The following is a 23,615-nucleotide window of genomic DNA, read 5'->3' as shown; positions in this document are numbered from 1 at the left end:
ATCATTATTCTCATTGCATTTAGGTAAATAAGCATAGTTTAACAAGACTAGGCTTATTTTGCAAACAAGTGTGCCTTACTGTGATTGCCTTTTTGGGAAATTGGGAATAATTAAAGACAGAAAACTTAAGATTTAGTATAAAACCGTAAAACACCCTTGTGGACATGAGATTCCAGTCCTATTCACTGTCTTTGAGGTTTTGCTATTTACCTATAACATTGACTGGATCCTAAATTTTTCATATTTCCTCCAATATCTGGCTACAACTCTCCAAATTAACATTTTCAATTTTCTTCTAGCTTTTTGATTTGGAATCACTAAGAACAAAAATGCCCATTTTCCAGTAGCCCTGCAAGCTGAAGCTGAATTATCTAATATAAACTTCATAGACATCATCCCAATAGTTCATGTACGGACAACCTTTGTGCCTGCTGCCATGTGAACCACCCAGAAGGTTCACCAGTACACTTACTGACATCACCAGAAACATTCAAATTACAGAAGATGCTTCAAGCCTAATGTCTAGGAGCCCAACATCTGAAATTGTTGGCTCATTTTCCTGTGGGCTCAGAAACTGATTTTTAGTCTGCTCCAACTATTACCTTTGTTGTTCTTTTGTTTCCATAGCAATGCTTCTTAATAAATATCTGCTTGCCCACACCATATAGGCCTCACTTTGGGAGCCCACCTGCAACACCACTTCCTGAAATGAAAAACAACTGTTTAATGAATTGACCTGTTATCAAGAGTAAAAAACTGATTCAATGAGATGAAGCAATCTACAAATTCAACTTCTAAACTATAAAATTTTTTAAAGAAATTTCAAAGGCAGGGAATAAAGGGTAACAAATATGTCATCCCAAAATATGCCTTTTTAGCATAAGGATTGTTTAGAGCTGATAAGTTGGTTTTAGAAAGTAGAATTTAAATTACTTGTTGGCTATTCAAGGAGAATTCTGTGCCATAGCAATTACTTCCTGCTGTATCTAGATCAACACATTTGGTATTATAAAAACTTAAATACAAAAATTACTTGTCACTTGACTAAAACAGGTTAATACTTTGTCAGGTACACTCTTGGATTTATTTGGTACCAATTGATTTGGTTCACGGGGGCTCTGGCTAAGAAATATACTTCAATCTCTTGATATCCTCCTCTTGAGAGTCATCACTTTATTCCCCCTAGTGCACTGGGTTTTCTCATGAGTCTTAAATTTCTGTGTGTAGCTAGCAGCACTATATCAGATCGTCTCACTGTGCTTGGAGAAACAGAAACAAAATAAACAATGAAATGAACAGCAGAAACAATCCTTCCACGAACATGACATCATACAAATGAATTTTATGACAAGACAAGAGCAATTTAACCTAATTATGCCTGAGAGTGGTGCTAATACCAAATTTTTGGTCAATCTGTTATGTATGAAAGGATGATCAAAAGGGATAAATTGTTAAAGTAATTAAATGAGGAGACCAGTAGACCAGGTGGTACTAATGCCCTGGTAGCTCATATAAACAAAACCTAAGCTAGAATCAATGCACTGCAATCTAAGAAAATGAAATCTAAGTATAACCAAGTACAAACAGCCAACCAGGCTTTCCCCAAAAAGGAAATTGTTTAAACTATAAATAATCAAATAATCTCTGGCTTTGCTTCCACATGAATGTATGCTCAAATAAACTCTTTAAAATTATAATATACTTCAGTTTATCTTGCAACACTCTAATCTCTATTTCTTTCCTTCTAATTGCCTTGAGTTTACTTTGCTTGTTTTTTTCTAATTTCTTTAAGTGGAAGGTTGGGTTATTGATTTTAGGTCTCTCCTTTTTAACATAGATTCTTACAGCTATCAGTGTCCATCTGAGTTCTCCTTTTGTTGCATTCTGTAAGTTTTGGTATATTATGTTCCAGTTCTCATCTACGTTAAAGTGTTTTCTAATCACTTTTGTGATGTCTTCTTTGATCAATTGTTTATTTAGGACAATGTTGTTTTGTTAATGTACCAAATTCTCCTTTTATTGCTTTCTAACTTTATTCCATTGTAGTTATTTTACATTTATTGAGTCTTATTTTACTGCCTAGGATTTGGTCTATTCTAGAAAATTTTTCATGTAAACTTGAGAAGAATACATATCCTAATCATTTGGTGTAGTGTTATAGAGTGGTCTTTTAATGTCCAGTTGACTTATATTGCTGTCAAAGCCCTCAGTTTCTTTGCTGATAATCTTTCTAGTTTGTCTATCAATAATCAAAAGTGTGTTATTGAAGTCTCCAACTATTATTGTTGAATGATCTACTTCTGTCTTAAATTCTGTCAGTTTCTGCTACATATATTTTGATTCTCTGTTGTTAAATATGCAATACATACATATTTTCAATAATTATATCTTCTTGATACATTGACCCTTTATCTTTATTATATTTTTTGTCTTAAATATTTTTTATCTTAAAATTTATTTTGACATATTAGCACAGTGAATTTAAGTCATGTTTGGTTGTTGTTGGGATGGTATATCCGTCTCCATCCTTTTACTTCCAACATATTTATGTCTTTGAAGCTAAAGTGTGTCTCTTATACACAGTGTATACTTTAACAGGTTTCTATCCATTTTGCCATTTCATGTTTTTTAATTGGAGAATTAAACCCATCTTTATTTAATGAGATTACTGATAAGGTAGGATTTACATCTGGTACTTTGTTATTTATTTTCTATATGTAATGCACTTTTTGTTACTCTACCTCCATTGTAATCATCTTTGGTGTTAAATATGTGTTGTCTATTGTACCATTTTTATTCTTTTTGTTTTTGTTTTTTCCTATGCATTTTTGAATAATTTTTTATTGGTTGCCCTGAGGATTCTAATTAATATCTTAATTTATAACAATCTAATTTAGATTAGTATCAATTTAATTTCAGTAGTATACAATAATTTTGCATAGATAGATAGACAGATCCTACTTCCCCCTTTATTCTGGTATTGTCACAAAAATATCACTTTATTCATTGTGTGTTCATCAATATAAATCAGTAATTATTGCTTTGTGTAGTTAACTTTTAAATCATCTGATTTAAAAATGCAAAAATGTGCATTAATACCATCTATCATATTTACCTATGCAGTTACTTTCACTGGGATTCTTCATTTCTTTAATGTGTATTGTATCTTTTTACTTGAGCCTGAGTGACTCCCTTTAATATTTCTCATGCAGGAGAACTATTATTGTACTTTCAAGTCCAGAATTTCCATTACATAATTCTGATGCATTTATTGATATTCTCTATTTGGAAAGACATAATTCCCACACTTTCCCTTAGTGACTTGAACATATTTAAAATAGCTAATTTAAAGTCCAATAAGAACAATGACTGGACTTCTTCTGAGACAATTTCCATTCTTTGTTGTTGTTTTTTTTCCTGGCTCTAGGTCATACTTCTTTTTTATTTGCGTGTCTCATAATTTTTAATGTTAAATACTGTATTTTTGGTGTTTTTTTATTTTAGAGAAAGAAAGAGTTCACATGCACAATGCACATGAGTTTGGGAGGGGCAGAAGAAGAGAGAAAGAGAGAACCCCAAGCAGGCTCCATGCTCAGTGAAGAGCCCTACCCAGGGCTCAATCCCATGACCCTGGGATCATGACCTGAACTGATGTCAAGAGTTGGCCACTCAACTGATTGAGCCACCCAGGTGCCTCAGAATACTGTACATTTTAATTCAGCAATCCCAGAAATAAAATTCTGCCCTCTCCCTAGGTTTGTTGTTGTTTCTGCCCAGTCCAGCTGTGATTTGCTTATTTAGTGACTTTTCAGAATTCCTTAAAGTCTGTACTTTTTTCCCCCCACATGTGGCCTTTGCAGTCTGTTCTTAGCTTTGTGCTTATCCAGTGACTGAACAGAGATCTCCTTGAGTCCACAGAACCAATAAATATCCCAGTTTTTGCCTAGGGGTTCTGTGTGCACATTCAACAGTCAGCTGAGCAATTTATACCTCCACTTTAGCTTTCACTTCCTGATGGTGTGGAGTCTCAAGCTCAGCTAGAGACACTGGTTTATGACATTCTTATGTCTTAGCCCTGAGTTTGAATGTAGCCCCACCCATGTGTGTGACCTAACAGAATCTCAGAATATGTCAGACCTTTCAAAGAACCTATGAATAGCTCATTCCTCAACTCTCTATAAAACTTTTTAGTCTATTGCTCTCCCTAACTCTTATTGCCTCTGGCAGCTGCCAAATTAAAAGGCTTACCTGTAATTTCCTTCAACAGAAGCCCCCAGGAAGATAGCTGTTCACACTGGGTGACATTTGAGCCACTTTCTGAAATCAGGTCTTTGTTGAAGCAATCACACATGTCAAATAATGACAATTCTGTAAGAATGAGGTTTTGAAACAGTTACACCATTCCAGCAGCATCTGTGACGCTTCCATAGAAATGTGTGCTATTATTTTTGAAGAGTATCACTGAGCTAGAGAACAAGAGATGGGACTAAGTCACATTAAAACACCACTAAGTTTGCTGTTATTACAGATAGTTGTTTTTCTTAAGTAAACATTCCTGGGAAGCTGTAGGTAAATTTCAGACCTCTGCATAAGTTGATTCTGACAATTTTTGAAACTTAAAAATGTCTTTTATAGAGTGGTAAATTTTTGGAAGTCCTTATTCCACTATTTTCACTGGCATCATTATATTTGTTTGGAATGGATTTTTAAATATTCAATAAATCTGCTGTTAACATGAGTTTGTGTCCACTGGAAGTTTACCTCATTTTTATTTTTAGGGAATTTTCCTTGGTTTTGTATTATAGAAAAACACATTGTATTTCATTAGTTTGAAAGTATTATTCCACTTTCTTTTGGATTCCTTTATTTTTGTTGAGAAGTCAACTGACAATCCAATTATTTCTCTTTTGAAGATAATATGCATCCCTAGTAGCTTTTAATATTTTCCATTTTATTTTGCTTTTAATAGCTTATATTTAATTTATTCTGCTTTAGTGTATGGAACTTTGAATTTTTGAACCTGTATACCATTTATTAGTTTTGAAAATGTTCTCAGTCATAGTCTTTGAATTTTCTTTCTTCCTCGTTCACATTTGCTTCTTCTGGTAGAACTTCTCTTATCCTTTACCTAAACATTGAATATCCTAGGTTCTCACTTCCTCTTTTGTGTTTTCCATGTATTTTTAATATTAATTCTTTATTCTACATATTTTATTGTGACATAAGTTTTAGTTAAGAAGGTCCCACTTCTGTTTAAAATATGGAAAAAAGAAAGGCAATGCCACCTTGATCCTTACAACTCTCCTATCATCCAGTAGGTGATAAAGTTGCATTACCTATAAAATCATAACACTTTTTAACTCACAAGAGGGCTGAAAACACAAGGCAATCAGGTGAACTGGATTTTAAGGAAATTCAAAGCCTTTCCAAGAATAGACAGGATGCATGAACTCTTTCATTTTGGGCAAAGCAAACTAGGAAAAAGTAGCTGCCATAAAAATTAGAAAAAAAATGCAGTTAAAAATTTTAACATTTTAAAAGTTTAGCTATGTATTAACATATTAGTTGAAACAATTAGAATATCAGACACAAAGGAAGTTTTCAGTCACTTGCAAGGTTTTTCTCATTGACTTTCCACTAGACTCACAAAGATTCACAAGTAAGAGAGATATGAAACACTGACTGCTTCCCTGGACTCTTCCCTTGCAAAGCAAAAACCTTAGGTTAGGTTACCGAGGAAGAGACAGAAAAATCTCCTGCCCCTAAGTCCTAGGCAAAGATACACTCTTTCTGATGTAAGGGTGTCAATGAAGACTTCTGTCCTTGGAGAAGGACAAGGAAAACTTAGTCAAACTGCTACAAACCAAGGACATCTAAAAATCAGATTAAAATAAAAAGAAACATTACATAGAAATAAACAAAGATGAGAATTGCATTATAATTACAATTAATGGATATTGCCAGGTCTCTTGAACTAGGTAGCTGAAATTTCAGAATTGGCAAATTGGTGTGACCAATTTTTCTTTTATTATAAATGCCTAAGACTCAGGAAATGGACATTCATCTGTCAGAAGTTTCCAAGTAATTTGCAAAGGATGCTATTTAATTCTGAAGGACATATAATTCAATTATGCTGTACCAGTTTTAAACAATCAAAGGAACAGTCCAGAAAAGAGGGATAATTGGAACTGATTTTTCTCTTCCTCAAAGCAGACCATTAGGAATAATTTCATCATGCCTTAAGTCACTCTTTGGGATGTCATAACAAGAATCCCAAGGCACTCTTCATGCAGACTTTCATTGAGTTCTTTCTTTCACTTAATCACCAATCTCTTAATGTGCCCTCACTACCCAAGCCCTTCTACTCTGCCCTGCAGATTATCAGTTCTCATTAGCGAAATCCTCTATATAGTAAATCTCTTTGAAAATTCCCTTCCCAGTCTTGTTCTAAACAAACCCTAGCTTTCCCCTGAGGACTTACTCCTCTATTGGTGGGTTCTTTTCCTTTCCCCATGTCATGCACATTAAGCATAAATGTGCAGCTGGTTTTCCTTCTTCCACATTGCTATTTCCAGAGCACTCTTTCTTCCTCCTCTCTGAAACTTCATAGGCCCTTTGAAGTCAATGCCGTTAGTTCATATCTCAATTCTTTTCCTTTCTATCTACCTTTCTTCCCTCACTATCCTTTATTGAGGCTTACTCACAGTTTTGCTATCTGCTTTCTGCCTTTCTCTAAAAGTTAATCCACCTAAAACTCTGGCTTTCAAACATATCTCAAATCTGACTGCTTCTCTTAGTGGCATCCTCATGTAAAGCATCCTCACCTTTCTCATCCTGACAAATAAAATAACTTCCTCCCTGGTATCTGTAAATCCACTCTTGCCCTTATGCAGTCCATTCTGCCAAATAAGTTAGAACAAGGCTCTTAAAATGTAAATATGTCACATAAGTGATTTCTCATCACACTTTGAATGAAACATAGAAGCCTTAGCATGGTCTGTAAGCCCTACATTTAGTGACCTCTTTTCCATTAACTTCTCCAAACTCAACAGTTACAAGGCCTGCTGATCTTGCTGTTCCCCAAACATATAAAGCACATTTCTGTCCAGAATTCTTCCATTTTCCTCCAAACTGTGTGGCAGGTACAAATGGTGCTCAGAAATTCTCAATCTTTAGCACAGATTAAGAGCCATCCCTGCAATATTGATTCAGAGAAACCTTGAACCTCCAGGTGTGAAGCACTTTAGACTCAAACTCTGAGTTGAGTGCTGAGGATGAAAGTGTCAAATTACTGCATATCAGAAACACATGCATGTATTTGAAGTAACTGTATGTCCTTTCTTTTTACTTGATATGTTTTTGTTGTTTATGAAAAACTTTTTTTTTTATTTTTCAGTGATGCAGTACACAATAATATTTGAATTGGTCAGAGGAAGAATTTTTATTTTATTTTAAGTGACCTTAAGGGGTGCCTGGGTGGCTCATTCAGTTAAGTGCCTGACTCTTGATTTCAGCTAAGGTCATGATCTCACAGTTCATGAGTTCGAGCCCCAAGTGGGGCTCTGCTGACAGAGCGGAGCCTGCTTGGGAGTCTCTCTCTGCTCCTCCGCTGCTCTCATTCTCCCTCTGTCTCTTTGTCTCTCAAAAATAAATAAACAAACAAACAAACAAATAAACTTAGAGTCAAAGCATAAGAGACTCTTAAAAACTAAGAACAAACTGAGGGTTGATGGGGGGTGGGAGGGAGGGGAGGGTAGGTGATGGGCATTGAAGAGGGCATATTTTGGGATGAGCACTGGGTGTTGTATGGAAACTAATTTGACAATAATTTCATATAATAAAAAAAAGAGAAATCTTTCCCAACATTTGCATCAAGGTTCACAAAAATTAAATTATATTAAAAATTAAATTATACCAAAAATAGTAATGTAAAATTACTTTAACTTTTGATTGTTTTGCTATTTAGCATTATTTATTTGAGATTTATTTATTTATATTTATTTTTATTTTAGTTCAGAGAAGTTACTGTTCGTGTCTCTCTTTCACTTGCTCTATCCTGTCTTCTGGAATTCCCAATGCACCCATTTCAGGACTGAAAATCTTTCTACTTCTTTTTATCACTCATATATTCCCTCTGTCTATCTCTTTCATCTGAGCTGCAGGAGAATCCCTTTAAGTAATTATATAGTTTGCTTTTCCTTAGTTTCCAATGTGCTGTTCATTTCAGTAATCATGCCACTCTTTTTTTTTAACATCTAATAACTCCTTGAGATTGCTGCTTTTCATAACTTTCTACTGCTGCCCACCAATTCTCCATCTTTCCTGCAGCTTTCAAAAATACGATTAGAGTTTGGACGTTTATTGTTGAAGCAGTTTGCTCTCTCTTTTTACTGTTCATTTCTTCTTCCTGGGGTAAGTTTATCTGACAGGAAAACATTTATTTTAAATGCTCACACTGTGCTGTTCTAAGAGAATTGTAGTTTTCCTAGGTTCTGTGATCTTGCTCTTTGCAAACATTCACATGCTTCATTCATACTGAGAGTTAAAGATGAGCTGTCAGATTTTGTAGGTCAGTGTTCAATTTTTCATGGCTACTGACTGTGATATAGAATTTGGTCTTTTATATTTGTTGAGTCATTTTAGCGGGAAATTGGCAGAGGAAAGTGTTTAAACATTATCACTTAGGATATCTTGGTCCTGAAGAATCTCAGGTTTATTTCTTTTAAATATTACCTTAGAGGTAAGTCTGTGTTGGCTCACCTCTTATATAGTGGTACTAGTAAAAACTATAGTGTCTTAAATGTTGTTTTAAGAAAACAAAAACAAGAAATGTTGTGGTTTTTATGTGGATGTTTAAATATAAACACTATATTCCGAAGGCACCTATAGGAACTACTGTCTACTCCTACAAGATGCTCATTTATATGGAGACTAGAGCCATCCACCATCACCCATGCTTCTGATGAGAGCCTGGGGCACAGATTGCTCTGAAGCTACCAAAGTCCTTCTACTGCTTTTTTATATGAAATTTGCTCATGCCTGCTTATTCTGCCAGTTCCATAATGGTCAAAACTTCTATATCTGAAAGACCTTCCCCAGAAAACCTACTCATTGCTTCTGTGCAATATCTATAAATATTCTCAATGTAATCTCCAGAATTTTACCAGACTTCCCTCCATCTGCCTTTATCCACTTCATTTCCCTCATGTGGTTATTTTTCCTTAGCTTATCTCCTATGCTCATGCTTCAAAAGGAAGGCATACCACTGTTACTTTCCCCATGAGCCTTCCTGGCATCTATGTGTTATTCATTTGTTACAACTTCAGGCCCATGAGGCTTGGCTCAGGGCCCATCCCAAGCCCCAGCATACCTTTCAGGCCCCACTGTGCTGACCCACCCTCCCATACCAGATAAGGGAGAGGCTTTAAAGAGCTGCCTCCAATTTGACCCTGTTTGGTTCTAAAGGCTTTTAAGGTGCTCCTTAGGCTCATTGCAGGCAGATGCCCAGGCTGTGCTGGCCTTCCAAATACTCCATGTGAGTCTCACTGCTCTCAAACTCATCACTGGTGAGCTTTAGCAGTTCTCTTACACTGCTTTTATCTTATTGCGCCACCATGTCACACATATTCACTTTTGTCTCTACAGTCAGAATGCAAGTCCATTGAGGTTTTTTTTTTCCTTTTCCTTCCTTCCTTCCTTCCTTCCTTCCTTCCTTCCTTCCTTCCTTCCTCCTTCCTTCCTCAAATTTGTAAAAGAGATTACAATGATGGGTTTAAATGTATTCTATGTGCTCCTTTCTATGATACCTGGCAAGATATTCAATCTTGTCCAGTCTCAGATTCCTTTGCTGTGAAATGGTGATAATATTGATCCAGAAGGATTGAGTAACAGCTAGAAATAATGCTTATAACGGGTGCCTGGGTGGCTCAGTCAGTTAAGTGTCCAACTTCATCTCAGGTCATGATCTTACAGCTTGTGAGTTCAAGTCCCACGTTGGGCTCTGTGCTGACACCTCAGACACTGGAGCTTGCTTTGGAACCTGTGTCTCACTCTTTCTGCCTCTCCCCCACTTGCACTGTCTCTCAAAAACAAACAAAATTTTTAAAAAAGCAATAATTCTTGTGCTTATAAAATGTCACATCTATTCAGGAACTATTTTATTAATAACTTATTTTGGCAAATAGAGATACTCTCTGTACTCATGTTGAGCAAACAAATTAGCCACATTACACAAGAGTAATGTCTCCAGTTAAAAGATGTGCACCTCATAACTGGTCATTTCCACCTTCTCCCCTAATTATTTTGCTACATACAACTCTACTCAAAGTCATATGTCTCCCATATGCTTTTCAAATTCCAAAATTATTTTTGATTTAGTTCCAAAATCCCTCTTTCCCCAAGTAAAAAGTAAAATCCTCTGTCACTGAAAGCCAAGGATTCAGAAAACTTCTTGGAGAGGACCAACTGGACTGTGTAATGTTTTAACAAGTACTGCCAATCTTGCCTCTGAGACACTGTGGCCCAAATGACATGCTCCATCTCCTCTCCCCATTGTGGTCCACACTCCTGAGGACCATTCTAGACTCCCAGGTCCCCACCCATCCCTGTTCTTTCCTGGCCCCATCCCTCAGTGTCCCTTCTGACCACAGTCCCAGGCCCCACAATTCCTTCCATCTAGAATTCCAGCCTCCCTGTGCCACCCAGTCAGTGCCAATCAGCTAGCAGCTGTAAGAGCAGGTTTGTCTTCAAAGATCTCACCAACTAGCACAACTCAGGAATCACAATGCAATGTGATATGCAATCTTACAAATATGTGATGTGAACATGCATATTTTCTCTGGGGACAAGAGTTAAACAAGGTTTGGAGGAGGATAATGAGAAGAGAGGCAGGCCTGGCCTGGACACAAAGCACCGCTTCACCACATGCTGTTGTGTGTTCCCTTATGTGCCTTCATTTATGAAATGGGGACAGTAATATCTCCTCCCTCCTTTTGTTGTAACGGTGGCATTTGTAGGTCACTTTGTACTTTATCCCACAAAGGTTAGCCATTTAACTCTAATAAGTATGCATTAAATCCCTGAAAAATCATTGAGGATGATCTAACTTATTCATTCATATAGTTGCCTTTTTCAGACACCTACCTTCTGCTGTTGGAACGGAATAGAGTAACGAATAGGACACATCCCCTGTCTTTATTCTAACAGGTAAGATAAATGAGATGAAAACACACTTCCCACCAGGAGATTATGGCAGAACTATGATTAGGTAATCAATGTCAAAGAAGAAGTAATTGTGAATTAAAGTACCCTGTCCTTCCACATCATCACTTACAAGAGTTGGGACAAGCAGATTTCTAATCCAGTTCTAAGGAGAGGGCCAGCATTCCTGCATCAACTGTGTATCCTCTAGTCTAAGGAAAGGTTCTGCTTCCCAGGCCTGAGATACAAAGCCAAGGTTTTAAGCAACAATAAATTATAATTCAAAACTTAGCTACCCTCTGTGCCTGAACCTGACTATGAGCCAGGCCTAGGAATACAATTGATAAAAAGCTAATCATCCCTCTCTTCTTCTTTATTCCCTCAGAACTGGAGAAGCTCACTTCTGGGGCCTGATTTATAGATCTGGGAACAGTTTGCTGGATCTCCTTAGTCTGCTCAGCAGCACACCTGGCACTGAAGCATGTAGGAACTGTGTTTGTATTACATACACTTTTTAATGCCTACAGGATGCCATCTAACTCAGCCCTAAGTTAAATTTGGGATTAGAAGATGAGGAAATGACAACTGCAAAGAGAATGCTCCAACTTTCCTGGCCACAATGGGCACATTTTCATATTTCTCTTTGTTGTTAAAGCTCTGATCAATGAATGGCTTTTGAATATTTTTTAGGATTTCCCTATGAAGGAAAAACAAATTTCCAAAATAAAACACAGCTTAAATTTGAACCCAAATCAAAAGGAATATTTAAACATCAATGAAACATGCTAAGTGGTAGAGAAAATAAGAAAACCAGAGCTTGACCTTCCCCTTGTTATCTCATAGCCCGGGGAATGCAAGGTAAGAGAAGTCAAAGCCAGAATTCAATGATAGGGCCATGTCAAGTGAGTCAGGGAGAGATTCCTGCAGGGGCCAAGGGCTGAGAAGTGTTGAAGAATGGATAACAATGGTGTGTGCAAGGGAAAGACAGAGCTGAGATGGGAGGGAGATCTTCCTGTGGACCCACAGAAGTAGAAAGGGTGTAGCTTGCTATGAATGACCACTGATCAGTGGGCAGAGGGGCTAGAGAGGAGGTTGAAGAGTTGAACAGGGTCTGTGCTGCTGGGAGCTCAGGTACCAAAATAAGGTTTGAGGCCTGCTGTCAGTTTACAGGTATCACATGCTAGGAAATGGCACTTTACCACCTGGAAAATGCAGAGAATAAATTTGAGAGTAATGAAACCAAAATTATCTTCTAGCACTGTAGGGCCAAGACCCAGGTTTTGTCTTCACACAAAAACATCCCAGAAACAGGACGACCTGCGTGGCAGAGGGCCAGTTCCCCAGACTTTTTCTCTGCACAAAGCCGTCCTGAGAATTGAGCTGTATTACCATACTGCTGTGTTGAATTCTCTCTGTGGCTACAGGCCCCGTCCACCATCTGCTTCCAGGACTCAGCTGGCCCCTCCATTCTGCCTCCCAGGTGAGAGTTCTCCCTTTCAGCCCTGTGGTTAGTCCTTGGTCTGTGCTTGTCCTTGCTGCTTAGCAGCTGATTTACATTGTCACCTCACTGCCAACCAGCTGGTGACATCACTCACAGCGGCCGCCAGCCCCGGAGGGAAGCCAGTCTCCTCTGGAATCAAATTCTGCCTAGACATATGCACCAAGAAGGCTAGCACTTTCCACTTGATTGATGCATGCAGAGTTTCCTGTTAGTGGATCTGATGGAATGAGGCTTTGCTCTAGTCTGCTTTCATTCCCATGGTTTCAAACTCCTGTGTTCATCAGACTGATCTTACTTTTATTTCTTCCTAGCTTCTCTCCTTGTCTTTACCTCCTAGACACTGAGGCAGTAGCTCACAAGATGAAAGCCATCCTTTCTGGGGCTATGAGCTTTCCAGTATGGTTTAGAGTGAAAAGGTGATACACACATGTGGACCTATGACAGTCCAACTGAAGGCAAGTGCGATGCACATGTGCCTAATGGCCAGTGCACTGCCTGTGTGTGTCACCCCACGTGCAATGTTTTCCTCACATGACAGGTTATGGATAGTTTGTGGTGCTTTTTACTTTAGAGTACATAATGGTCAGTACTGCTGAGTGGTGTCTGCTGACAGGTACTATGTGATGCTCATGTGTGGAGCCCAGCCAGCCAGAGGACCAGCTTCCTGGAACGGTGTGTTCAGAGTAGAATTAGTACTATCATGAGGAACTCTGTTTACATACATGCAAATGAAAATGTGTTAGAGCTGTGATCCTGATGACATGGCTATAACTCATGATGGTCACTGTCATAATTATAGTCTGTTCCAGGTTTTGTGTCCCTGTTGAAGAAATAAATCCATAAATGCTTTGCTCATTTTTGTATCTCTTATAAGATGGTGATTGGCAGAACTCAGTGAAGACCCCTGCCCTGACCCACCTTTTATTTCCAAATTCCAATTTTAAGTGTAAAAGTTACTGACTATTTTCACCAGGAGAGTGCAAGCAGTGCCATCTGTCAGAGTCCTGTTTGATCATAGCTTAAGGACACAAGAGACCTTTGTCACAAGTATCCTGCTAGGTTGTATATTTATGTGCCATGGAAAGATGCCTCAGACATTAGTAGAACATCTGTTGGACTCTGTGTACTCAGAAATTGCAAAAATAACATGAGAGACAGAAGAAGTTGAGAGCTACATTGGCAGGGTCTCTTGTTAAATTGCACAAACCTTGGGGCGCCTGGGTAGCTTAGTCAGTTAAGTGTCCAACTCTTGATCTCAGCTCAGGTCTTTATCTAAGGATTCTGAGTTCAAGCCCCATGTTGGGCATGGAACCTTATTTTTAAAAATTGCATAAACCTTGCAATGCATCAGACTTTCAAAGAAAGTCTTCTTCAAGTGAATATTCAAATCACCATGGCTACTGGTGACTCTCGGGGATTTTAAATAGATCACTAAAAAATGGTGAACGCTTTTGATCCCCCAAAGGCATCAAAAAGATTTGCTACACATGATCTCAACAGAATATTAAAGGATACAAACTGGTTCATTTAGAATCAACAATATTCTGCAACATAAGAAAATAAATCAAGATGTGTTCTCTGGTTAAATGAGTACCCAATATTACCATCTTCATTTCCATTTATTTGGCAAAGAAGATATTGCCTCCATGATTGCAGGACATTTTCTCTACTGGTGGGAGCATCACTAATGCCATCACAGGACATGTTCCAAACCAATGCATCTCCCATGCTGGTGTGGCTCACTTGGCACTGAGTACTCTGTGTGCTTTATTATAGCCTTAGACTTGTTAAAATTATAGGAAATTGGGATCATTTGTTAATTTCTTCACTCCCAAGCAGGAATTTTGTTACTGGCTTTGAAGTGGAGAGTTTATAAATTGGCTCCAGTACATGGCCCAAACACCCAATGCCTCAGTGACCTGCCCGACATGTAGTGGGATTGACAGTAGAAATAGCCCAAAGAAGCTATTTTCTCAGGCTTCTGCCTGTTGGGCCCAGCAGAGACACCCACCCAGACTACACATTAAGATCACCTAAAGAGCGTTTTAAAAAATACATACATTGATAGGAGCACGTAGGTGGCTCTGTCGGTTAAGCATCCGACTTCAGCTCAGGTCATGATTTCACAGTCTGTGAGTTTGAGTCCCACATCAGGCTCTGTGCTGACAGCTCAGAAGCTGGAGCTGCTTCAGATTCTCTGTCTCCCTCTTTCTCTGCCCCTTCCCTGCTCATGCTCTGCCTCACTTTCTCTCTCAAAAATAAATAAACTTTAAAAAAAAAAAAAAAAACACAGATGTTGGGCCCATAGGCCATGAATTTGATACAACTGGGCTGGAGTTGGTTCAGACATTTAGCTTTTCTAAGAATCCACCAAGAAGTGAATCCAGTGCAGCTGCGGTTAAGAATGACTGGCAGAAGAAAAGAAGTCTCCCCACTTTTCCTTTTCTTGAATAAGCAGTATTTTTTTAGGTAAAGAATATTTTTAAAACAAAAGTGACATTTGCAACATTTGAGTAAGAAATTTCACAAATATTTTCCAGTCAAATTACCCCAACTCTCAGTTGCTAACCTCTTCTACTCTCTGTTTGAACCTCTTCTTCAATGCTGGTGGCAGTGTCTGGTGGTACGTGGCTGACTTGGGTAGACAGTGACCTGACTACCCAAGCACTGGGGCTGCCAAACATGAGCAGATGAATAATATCCCTCTCTTTGATTTTTACTCTTCTCAACAGCTGACCTGCTTTGCCAATGTCAACATGTTCCTTGCCAGCAGAATTTAAAGTCACACATATCCAGTTAGGGCCAAGTTGGAAGAGTGCTTTATTCAGCTGGTTTCATTCTAGGATCTATAGCCCTTCTGATCTAGGCAGAAAGCCTCCAGGTGGCCCGGACATACTCCCTGTGATTCCATTCAGGGTGTTAGGCCACAGACCAAAAGCAAGTGTTCTTTTGCTAACTATTGTTCCCACTTGTATGAGAGCTCATAGATATAGCTAGACCAGGAGAAAAATGAGTGTTTGGGGACCTATGCCCCTGGAAAAATATGGTTGTTATCACAAACCATCTGCAGAACAGGACCAAATGAAAGGTGGGGCACAGGAGCAGCCCACCCCATGTAGAGGCAATAGGCAGCACATTGTCAATAGAGGACTTTAAAAATGATAAAACTTACTCAAATTTGATCTATTTTCTATTATCACCAGTCTAAAGAATGTCACTAATAACATGTTTTTCCTCTGGAAAATCTTATGTTGGTCTAAGCTTTAAACAATTGCTATGGTTCATGTTGAGTTCATGAGTTATATTATTAAAATTATGTAATTATATTATTAAAATAATATAAACATTAGCCTAATATTAGCACATTTTCATTACTTATGTTTAAGTAAAGATTGTATTCCACGTGGAAGTTGATTCAGAGACCTCCCCTTATACATTATACCCCAACACACACCAACTCAACCAACTCAGCTCTTCATGTTTATTCAATCATAAAATGGGAACCATTCAAAACTTTATCAAAATTTCATCTCCTTGGGTGCAGTTTGCAACTCCATCCCTGAAAGTACTCATATTCTTGTATTTAAACAATATATTCAAAGTCATCAGTGGTAGCATAAAGGCAAACACATGAAACTAGTCATTTCGACTCTAATTCTGTGTGACCCCATTGAGTTTTCACTTTTGTTAAAACTTTAAAATAGTGAAACAGTAGAGATTACAATATATTTTGTTTGGTAAGTGCAAAATTTATTTTATACATGAAATACTTTTATTGAATTTAATAATATATTTAAAATTGAATCTACCCAAGAAAACAGTATCCCTGGATATGACAGGATCATTAATGACAGTAATTTGGTTGAGCAAGGAAGGAAAGAAATGGTGTATTTTGTGTGGTAACTGTGCTGGATGTTCCCATGCAGCCCAGTGTTGACAAGCAGCAGTTCACCTTTGCCGTCAGTCCTTGGGGTTGCTGAGGTCCAGCCCCAGACCTGCTTCGTGCCCCACAGAGCTTTGAGGACTCACTCATGTACACTTTCAGGGTGTTTCTTCATCAGCAAAGTAAAGCTTGAGGAGAAGAGCATCTTTCATAATTGAGATCAAATGTTCATTCTGAAGCATATGGTGCATTCACTACTTTGAGGTACTTGCCACACAGTTAGAAAGATGAGACATGCATCACGTGAAAAGTTAACTACAGAAGATGCCAGCACAAAATAAATCACAAAGCAGAAAAACTGCAGACAAGGAGTAAATGGAAGCAGCAATTCCTGTTCTTAGTCAGAGCCTGGAAGGTTCTGGAGAGGCATTCCTAAACACAAGGGGTCTTGGGGAAGCTTCTGGAAGAGCTTCACTTAGTTATATCTAATTTATAAAGCAAGTCTCATTTTACTAGATTAATGCAGTCTTTTTTGGGCCAGGACCTTCAAGCCCCAGGGATACCACTGACATAGTGCAAGGATAGAAAACGCTCCTGGGGGTAGCCACAGACAGCTCTTTGCACTCAGCCCTCAGGTGTCCATGATCATAGTGCATTCTGCTTCTCTCCCATCAGATGAACAGGTTGTAACCCCCATCTTCCCAGACACCAGCACATTTCTCCCAACAGAACAGAAATCATGTGTATGTTTCCCCATTAGCCTGGAACTTCATTTTTCAAGGTTCATTCCCACTTCTTCTTCCCGATATCCAGGACTACCACCCAGCCTGTGTTCAGGCAGAGCAGTAGGAAGTGGCTGGACAGCATTTGGCAGTGCAAACATCTTTAGGATGGCCAAGAATGAGCATATGTGCTCAGACATGTCTTGAATCTTCACACCAGAAACTGATTTTATTTTTTTCTTCTCCTACACTGGAGAAACCAGCTTTCTGCATATTCAGATTTACAATGTTGCTGCCAGTCAGGCCATGTGTAGCTGTCCTCACTGTAATTCTTCTGGTTTATTTATAAGGTTTCTTTCTGCATTCTTGCTTCTCCAGATTTTTTATTCCCCTAGGGGCAAAGGGAAACCAGGCTGCCCCACATTTATTGCAGCTTAGTGTTCTCTGAAATGCAATTAAAATGTTAAGGAAGATGGACAATCAATATTTAATAATCTACACAAAAACATCCCTTTCCTAATGGACTGGTGTGGGTTGCAATACTGGCAGTGAACCCAAGGCTGTATCTACAAAATGTCAAAGCACCTGCTTGCAAAGTGAATAATTTCTAACTCATTGTCAATCTCTTCTACCAGATCTGATCTTGGCCCTCCTCCCCATAACCCATAAGTGGTTAACAGGACAATTTGTTCTGACATTGTGGAAGGCAGAACCACAAAACTGGAGACCCAGATACAAAACCAGGGTGAATAGTGCCTGACAGAGTCTTTCTGTGACTTCCTTTCACACTGTCTCCAAGAGGAGAGCTACAAAACATCACCATTCTCTTGCCTTAAAAACATGTTATCCTAGGAGGAAATGACACATACAGTTGCTGAGAACACACATTACCACTCCAGCTTTCTCTGTATCCCAGGCTTGGCCCCAGAATCCTTTCCATGAACCCCCAGCTGTCCATGACCACCTAGCAGCAGAACTTGAAGGAAAAAGGATTTGCTGTCAGGGGTTCAGTGCTTCTCTTATGTCATTTTTCACTCTGGAAGCCCAAAGAATAGCAAAGTTTCTTATTGTTTAAATGTGGCAAATGGGCACAGAGAGTTGCCTAATAGCTTGTCATGCTCTGCAGCTAGTAAGGAGCAGAGTGAGTTTGTAGTCATTGTCTACAAAGCCCCAGGCTCCTTCCACTGACCCACATGCTGCTCACTCACCATGCATCAAATGAGCATTAGGTGTGCTCCCGACACCATGTGAGACATCAGGCCATCAATAAAACAGAGCAGCCCTTCCTTTAAGAGCCCTCACACTGTGGGGATGTTACCTCTGCTCATAATGAGTGAGACACTCCTCCTGCTTTGGGGGATAAGATAAGGCTGATAGCAGCATTTGCAACCTAAGCAAGGATGTTGCAAGCCTGGCATACCCTCTGAGGTGAGGCAGAGAGTGATGCCTGTAGGACCTCAACTAGTCACACCCCTGTGGCCTGGGGTGACCGAGGTGGACACACATGGACATGGAAATTGGTGCCTGAGGAGGTTTTCCATAGGAGACTAAGACAGGCAAAGAGGTAAAGCTAAGAGGCACCTGCAAGTGAAGTTAGAGGACAGGGAAAGGGCATAGAGACAGACTTTGTGTCAGGAAGTGAGAAACTTCATGGTTGTGGAGTGGGCAGTCTGTGGTGAGAGCTCTGTGCCAGCACTTCTAGGGCTACCAACCATGTGAGAAGAGCAGAAGATAGGGGCCAGCGACGTTAGGGATGCACATGCATGGATGGAGTAGAGCAGGCATGCCTACCCCCCAAAACCTGTGGTCCCTACCCAGCCCTGCAAGAAAAGGACCTGAGGGCAGGTCCTGAGAATCCAGACTGGACTGACACCATGCTGTGCATGTGAGAAGTGGGAAGCTGAGAAGATCGGCTTCATAGTTTAGACAAAGGATAGCTGAATATTTTTAATAAAGAAGATTAAATGACATGGTCAAAATTGGGTCTTATGAAGGTTGGTCTCACATTGGTGTGAGGCATGAAGGGTTTGAGTGAGGTGGCAATTGGGAGATGATCCTACACCCAGGTAGAATGACAGTCTGGATGGAACAAGGAGGAGAATAGATGAAGGAATGGGTGTGGGGGACCCTGAGAGGGGCTTACTCTTGACTGGTGGCTGGAATAAAAAGAGTCAAAGGGAATTTGAGTTCCAGGTCCCCAGGTTACAAGGCATGGGCCAGGAGGCTAGGAATGGGTACTGGAAGAACGATGCCAGACCTCATCAGTGTGCAGCTGTCTCCATTAGTACACTACTCCAGCAGTGTACCAGAAGTGATGCTATTTTCTCAAGAGCACTTGGAAATGGAACTAAATAAACCAGGTTATTTTGAGCATATAAAGCCCAGAGTATCTGCTCAGAAACCATTTCAATGGGAGAACTGAGTTTCTGGAAGACACAAAATCAGCATTTTGGCATAGACTAAGACCTAGCAGGCAAGACACTGGCCAGACCTTAACGCTCTCTGAAAGCAGTGGATGGAAGCAGACATGCTGCCTGTAACACTGGACTTCTTTGCCTCCCCCACCTTATCTTCACTGCATCATGAGATTCTGTGGCTCACTTGAATGTGGAACGCAGGCAAGGGAATGGAGCTGTCATGCAGTTCTGCCACTGCCCATATTGTGGTCCACTCTGGTGCTCGGTACCCTCTCTGAAAGCAGGAGGTCAAATAAGATTGTCTCTGAGGCCTTTTCCATGAATCTTTGAGTATTTCTGAATACCCTGTTGGGGTCATACTCACAAGTAGTAGAATATTTCCATGAACACCTGAAGACTTGCTGAGGAAATGATCAAATATCCAGGTGAGACAGGAAGATTGCAGCTATGGGCTTTCTCTCTCAGAAAATAAGATGTGGACTTTTAGCCAGGCACATCCATATTCGAATCTGGTCTATCACTTGCTTCTTGTGAGCCCTGAGTAAGGCTGTTATAGAATAAATCAGTGTATAATGAGCAATACACTGAATTCTTCATATAATAAATGCTACAAGGCTCAACATGGGGTGATACAGTCCACGAAGGTGTTTTGGAGGAGGTGGGGTTTGAAGTCCTGTGAGTGTATACATAGGAATAGGCATGATTGGGTAATGACAAGTAGAAAGGCTCTGGGAGAGAATAACCAATGGCCTGCCCAGACATAGGGGCAGTGTGATTTACAGAAATGGAAGACATGATTGTGAGATCAAGTTAGACTCAGGACAGAATAAGATGGACCAAGAGGGCTCCCTTGACAAGTTACATCCATCTCTGACTGAGACAAATGCATCTTACTGGTGTCCCAATCCCACAACTTTCTAAGAGGTCAAATAAGTCCACCTTTCATCATATCTTGTTTTTCCTCCTCTGAGTATACACCATGGGGCCAGAGCCACTGGGACATGTCAATTTTGCTTAGCTAAAAGGAATTTTTTTTTTTTATTAATACAGGCATGTGGTGGAAAAAACTCCTACAAAATTTTATGTTTAAACACAAGATGTCAGAAAACATTATTTGATGTGACTCCCTTGGGCTCTTTCAGAGGCTTGCCTCCAACCTCCTCAACCAGGAGAAAAGCTGGTCTCTTGGCTTTTTGTTCTCTCCTTTCACCTATATCTTGGCCCTGAGACTCCAAGATAGTCAAAGAAGCAGGAGATACATAATGAGTGAGTGGTGGTATCTTCTGGCTTTGCCTCTGTCCTTGATATGGAGCCCACGAAGTCCAGGCAGCCATCAGGTCCTCTCTCTGCACCCAGACATGGGTCTTCCACACCCCACCATCTGTCAACACTAAGGCACTGTGCCCAGCATCTTTATGCTCTCCTGCAATAATGCTCTGAGTGACTGACCTTGCTGTCTCACACTGGAGTCCCAGCCAATGGCCAGCACACCACACCCTGTTCCCATTTATGCTCAGTTCCAAATTGGTAGCATGCACCCCAAACATAAGCTTGTTGAACAAAGAAGCACACAACTGAGCCAAGAGTAGATTTGTATCTCCCAAAGCCAAGTCATCTTCTGTAGGTGTGGAACCCCTCGAGAAGCCCCAATTTTGTCCAATGATTCATCAAAAGTTCTAGAAAATAAATATGTTTGCCTGATAATGAACTTATTCTAAATACCTTACTCTAAACAGAAAAAGGTAAAATATATTTTCCTATGTGAAAACATGGCTTTCTGTTAATTGTGCTCTTATTCCCTTAAGAAAGAATATGAACTCCATGTGGCAGTTTCTCTTCTTTTAAGAGAGGCAATTTTTCATATTGCCCTGACAAGTAGGGCATATGTTCTGAAGAGTATAGGGATTATAATACCAAACAAATTCTTATAATCCACATCAGCAGTGCACTCAGAGGGCTTTGTTGACAAGTTTTTTAACAATGTGTTCCCAACTCCAGATCCAGCAGTAATTTGAAGGATAAGCACAGTCCCCAGGACATATGCAATTCATCTTTTATTTTTTAATTATTATTATTTTAACTAGAAATATTTCTTATTATGATAAACCAAGCTAAAGGCATCAAGGTCCCAGCTAAACTGGGTTTCTTGTTTTGACTCTCACAAGCAAGGCTTCCCAATGTCCTGGTGTAACCTGTGTGGGTGTATACCAGACCCTAGAGGGAACTAACCCTCCTCAGTTACTGAGACATTGAGCAGGTGGGATTTCCTTTAGGAAAGCCAGGAAACTGGTGCATGTTCCTCTTTCTTCTAGACAGCTCTCCACCACCAACCAACAACTGGGGATGGTGTAAAGACTAGTAGTCAGAGAAACTGGCCTCAAATCAAGCCAGCAGCAGTCTGAAGGTGAGCATGATTTACAGTCTCAGAGGGCCCTGATTATTCCACAGAGCATCTCTGCATGGTTATAGGGATAAGGGCTCCAAACCTAACCCCCATCCTGGCTTCCCACCACACACAGACATACATAGACTTTCTCGCTCTCTCTCCCTCCATCTCACCTCTCTCTCTTCTGTCTTTCTGTGTATCACTCTCTGTCTCTCTCTCTCTCTCTCTCTCTGTGTCTCTGTCTTTTTGTCTCTCTCTTTCTCTCTCTCTCTCTTTCACACTTTATACATTGCTACTCCAACCAGAACACATTTTTCCTCAACTGTTCTAACTCAGGCTGGAATTTAAGAAAGGTTATCACACCTCAAAATACTTGATTGCCATTGGCTTAATGACTAAAGAATTAACTTTGGACACAAACTTGTTTGGTGTGGGCTTGCATACATCAAGCAACCTCTCAGAATCTCATTCCTCTTAGCCATAAAATAAAGCAAACTCTGGATATTTTTCAGTTTTGTGACAAATGAGAGAGAAAAAAAGGGTTTTTTTTCCCATAGTACCTGGCACTGAGAAAATAATAAGTAAATATTAGTTATTTTCTTAAGTAATAATATTATGTGGAGCTTGCACTCATCTATTCACTCATTCATCCAAAAACTATTCATTGAGTGCCTTCCTTGGGCCAAGAACTCTTTTTATTCAATGTTATTACCTATAATAAATTATACCTATATTACAAATACTGGTAAACATATTGAAGCATTTATATCTTTACCCTCAAAAATCAATGCATGTACAAATAGCAAATCATTATGTTGTATACATGCAACTAACATAATGTGTCATTATACCTCAAAAAAAAAAAAGTATCTATTCGGCAATACTACCAATAATGCATGTCTCTGTAGGTCTATAGTATGTTTCTGTGCACCCCATGCCTGTTCACTTGTACCTCAGCACACCCTTCTTGGGTTTGGTACACTGTAGAAATGGGATGCAGACTCTGAAGGAGTGCACAGTTTGACTGTGAAAATAGGATTATAACAAATGGAGAGTGGAAATGCTATAGGACAAACAGACACTGAGCAAGTGAGAGAGGGTTTCCCAAAAGTAAAATTTGAGTTGAGTTCTACTATGTCATTGGTTGATACACATTTCCTGAGTGAGCCCATGAACATCCAGCACTTCTCTTACCTCCCACCATCCCGATTTCTCTTGGAAAAAAAAAACAAAAAAAAAACAAAAAAACAAAAACCTTTATCCTATCAGTCCATTCCATTCACCACAGTGGTTGGCTCTGGGTGGGCACACATCCCTATCAAGGCCAGTGAGAATGACATCTGGACCTTATGCTGCATTGCTGGGAAATAGAGGCCTTCTCTTTCTTCTGGATGTGCATTAAGGAGACACTTCCTGACCCATCAAAGAGACTGATCCAGACCTAACAAAGCCTTGACCTTGGACTCCAGTTATTCCAGCAAATGGAATCAATCCAATTTGAGTGTGA

General features: G+C 39.6%; 1 long non-coding RNA gene across 2 annotated transcripts in view; it reads right to left on the bottom strand.

Annotated features, from left to right (window-relative positions):
- LOC147578382 (uncharacterized) overlaps positions 1 to 12,729 on the bottom strand; it is a 67,998-nt gene extending 55,269 nt beyond the window's left edge. For both annotated transcript variants that reach the window (XR_015254253.1, XR_015254252.1), the window contains exon 1: positions 12,589 to 12,729. This is a non-coding gene — a long non-coding RNA (uncharacterized LOC147578382). The remainder of the gene's footprint in view (positions 1 to 12,588) is intronic.
- Between the last annotated feature and the right edge of the window lie 10,886 nt (positions 12,730 to 23,615).

Source organism: Puma concolor, chromosome C1 (assembly GCF_028749965.1).
Source record: "Puma concolor isolate L17-30 chromosome C1, mPumCon1.1.hap2, whole genome shotgun sequence".
In the NCBI taxonomy this organism is placed as follows: domain Eukaryota; kingdom Metazoa; phylum Chordata; class Mammalia; order Carnivora; family Felidae; genus Puma; species Puma concolor.
This window is presented reverse-complemented; position numbering and strand designations above follow the sequence as displayed.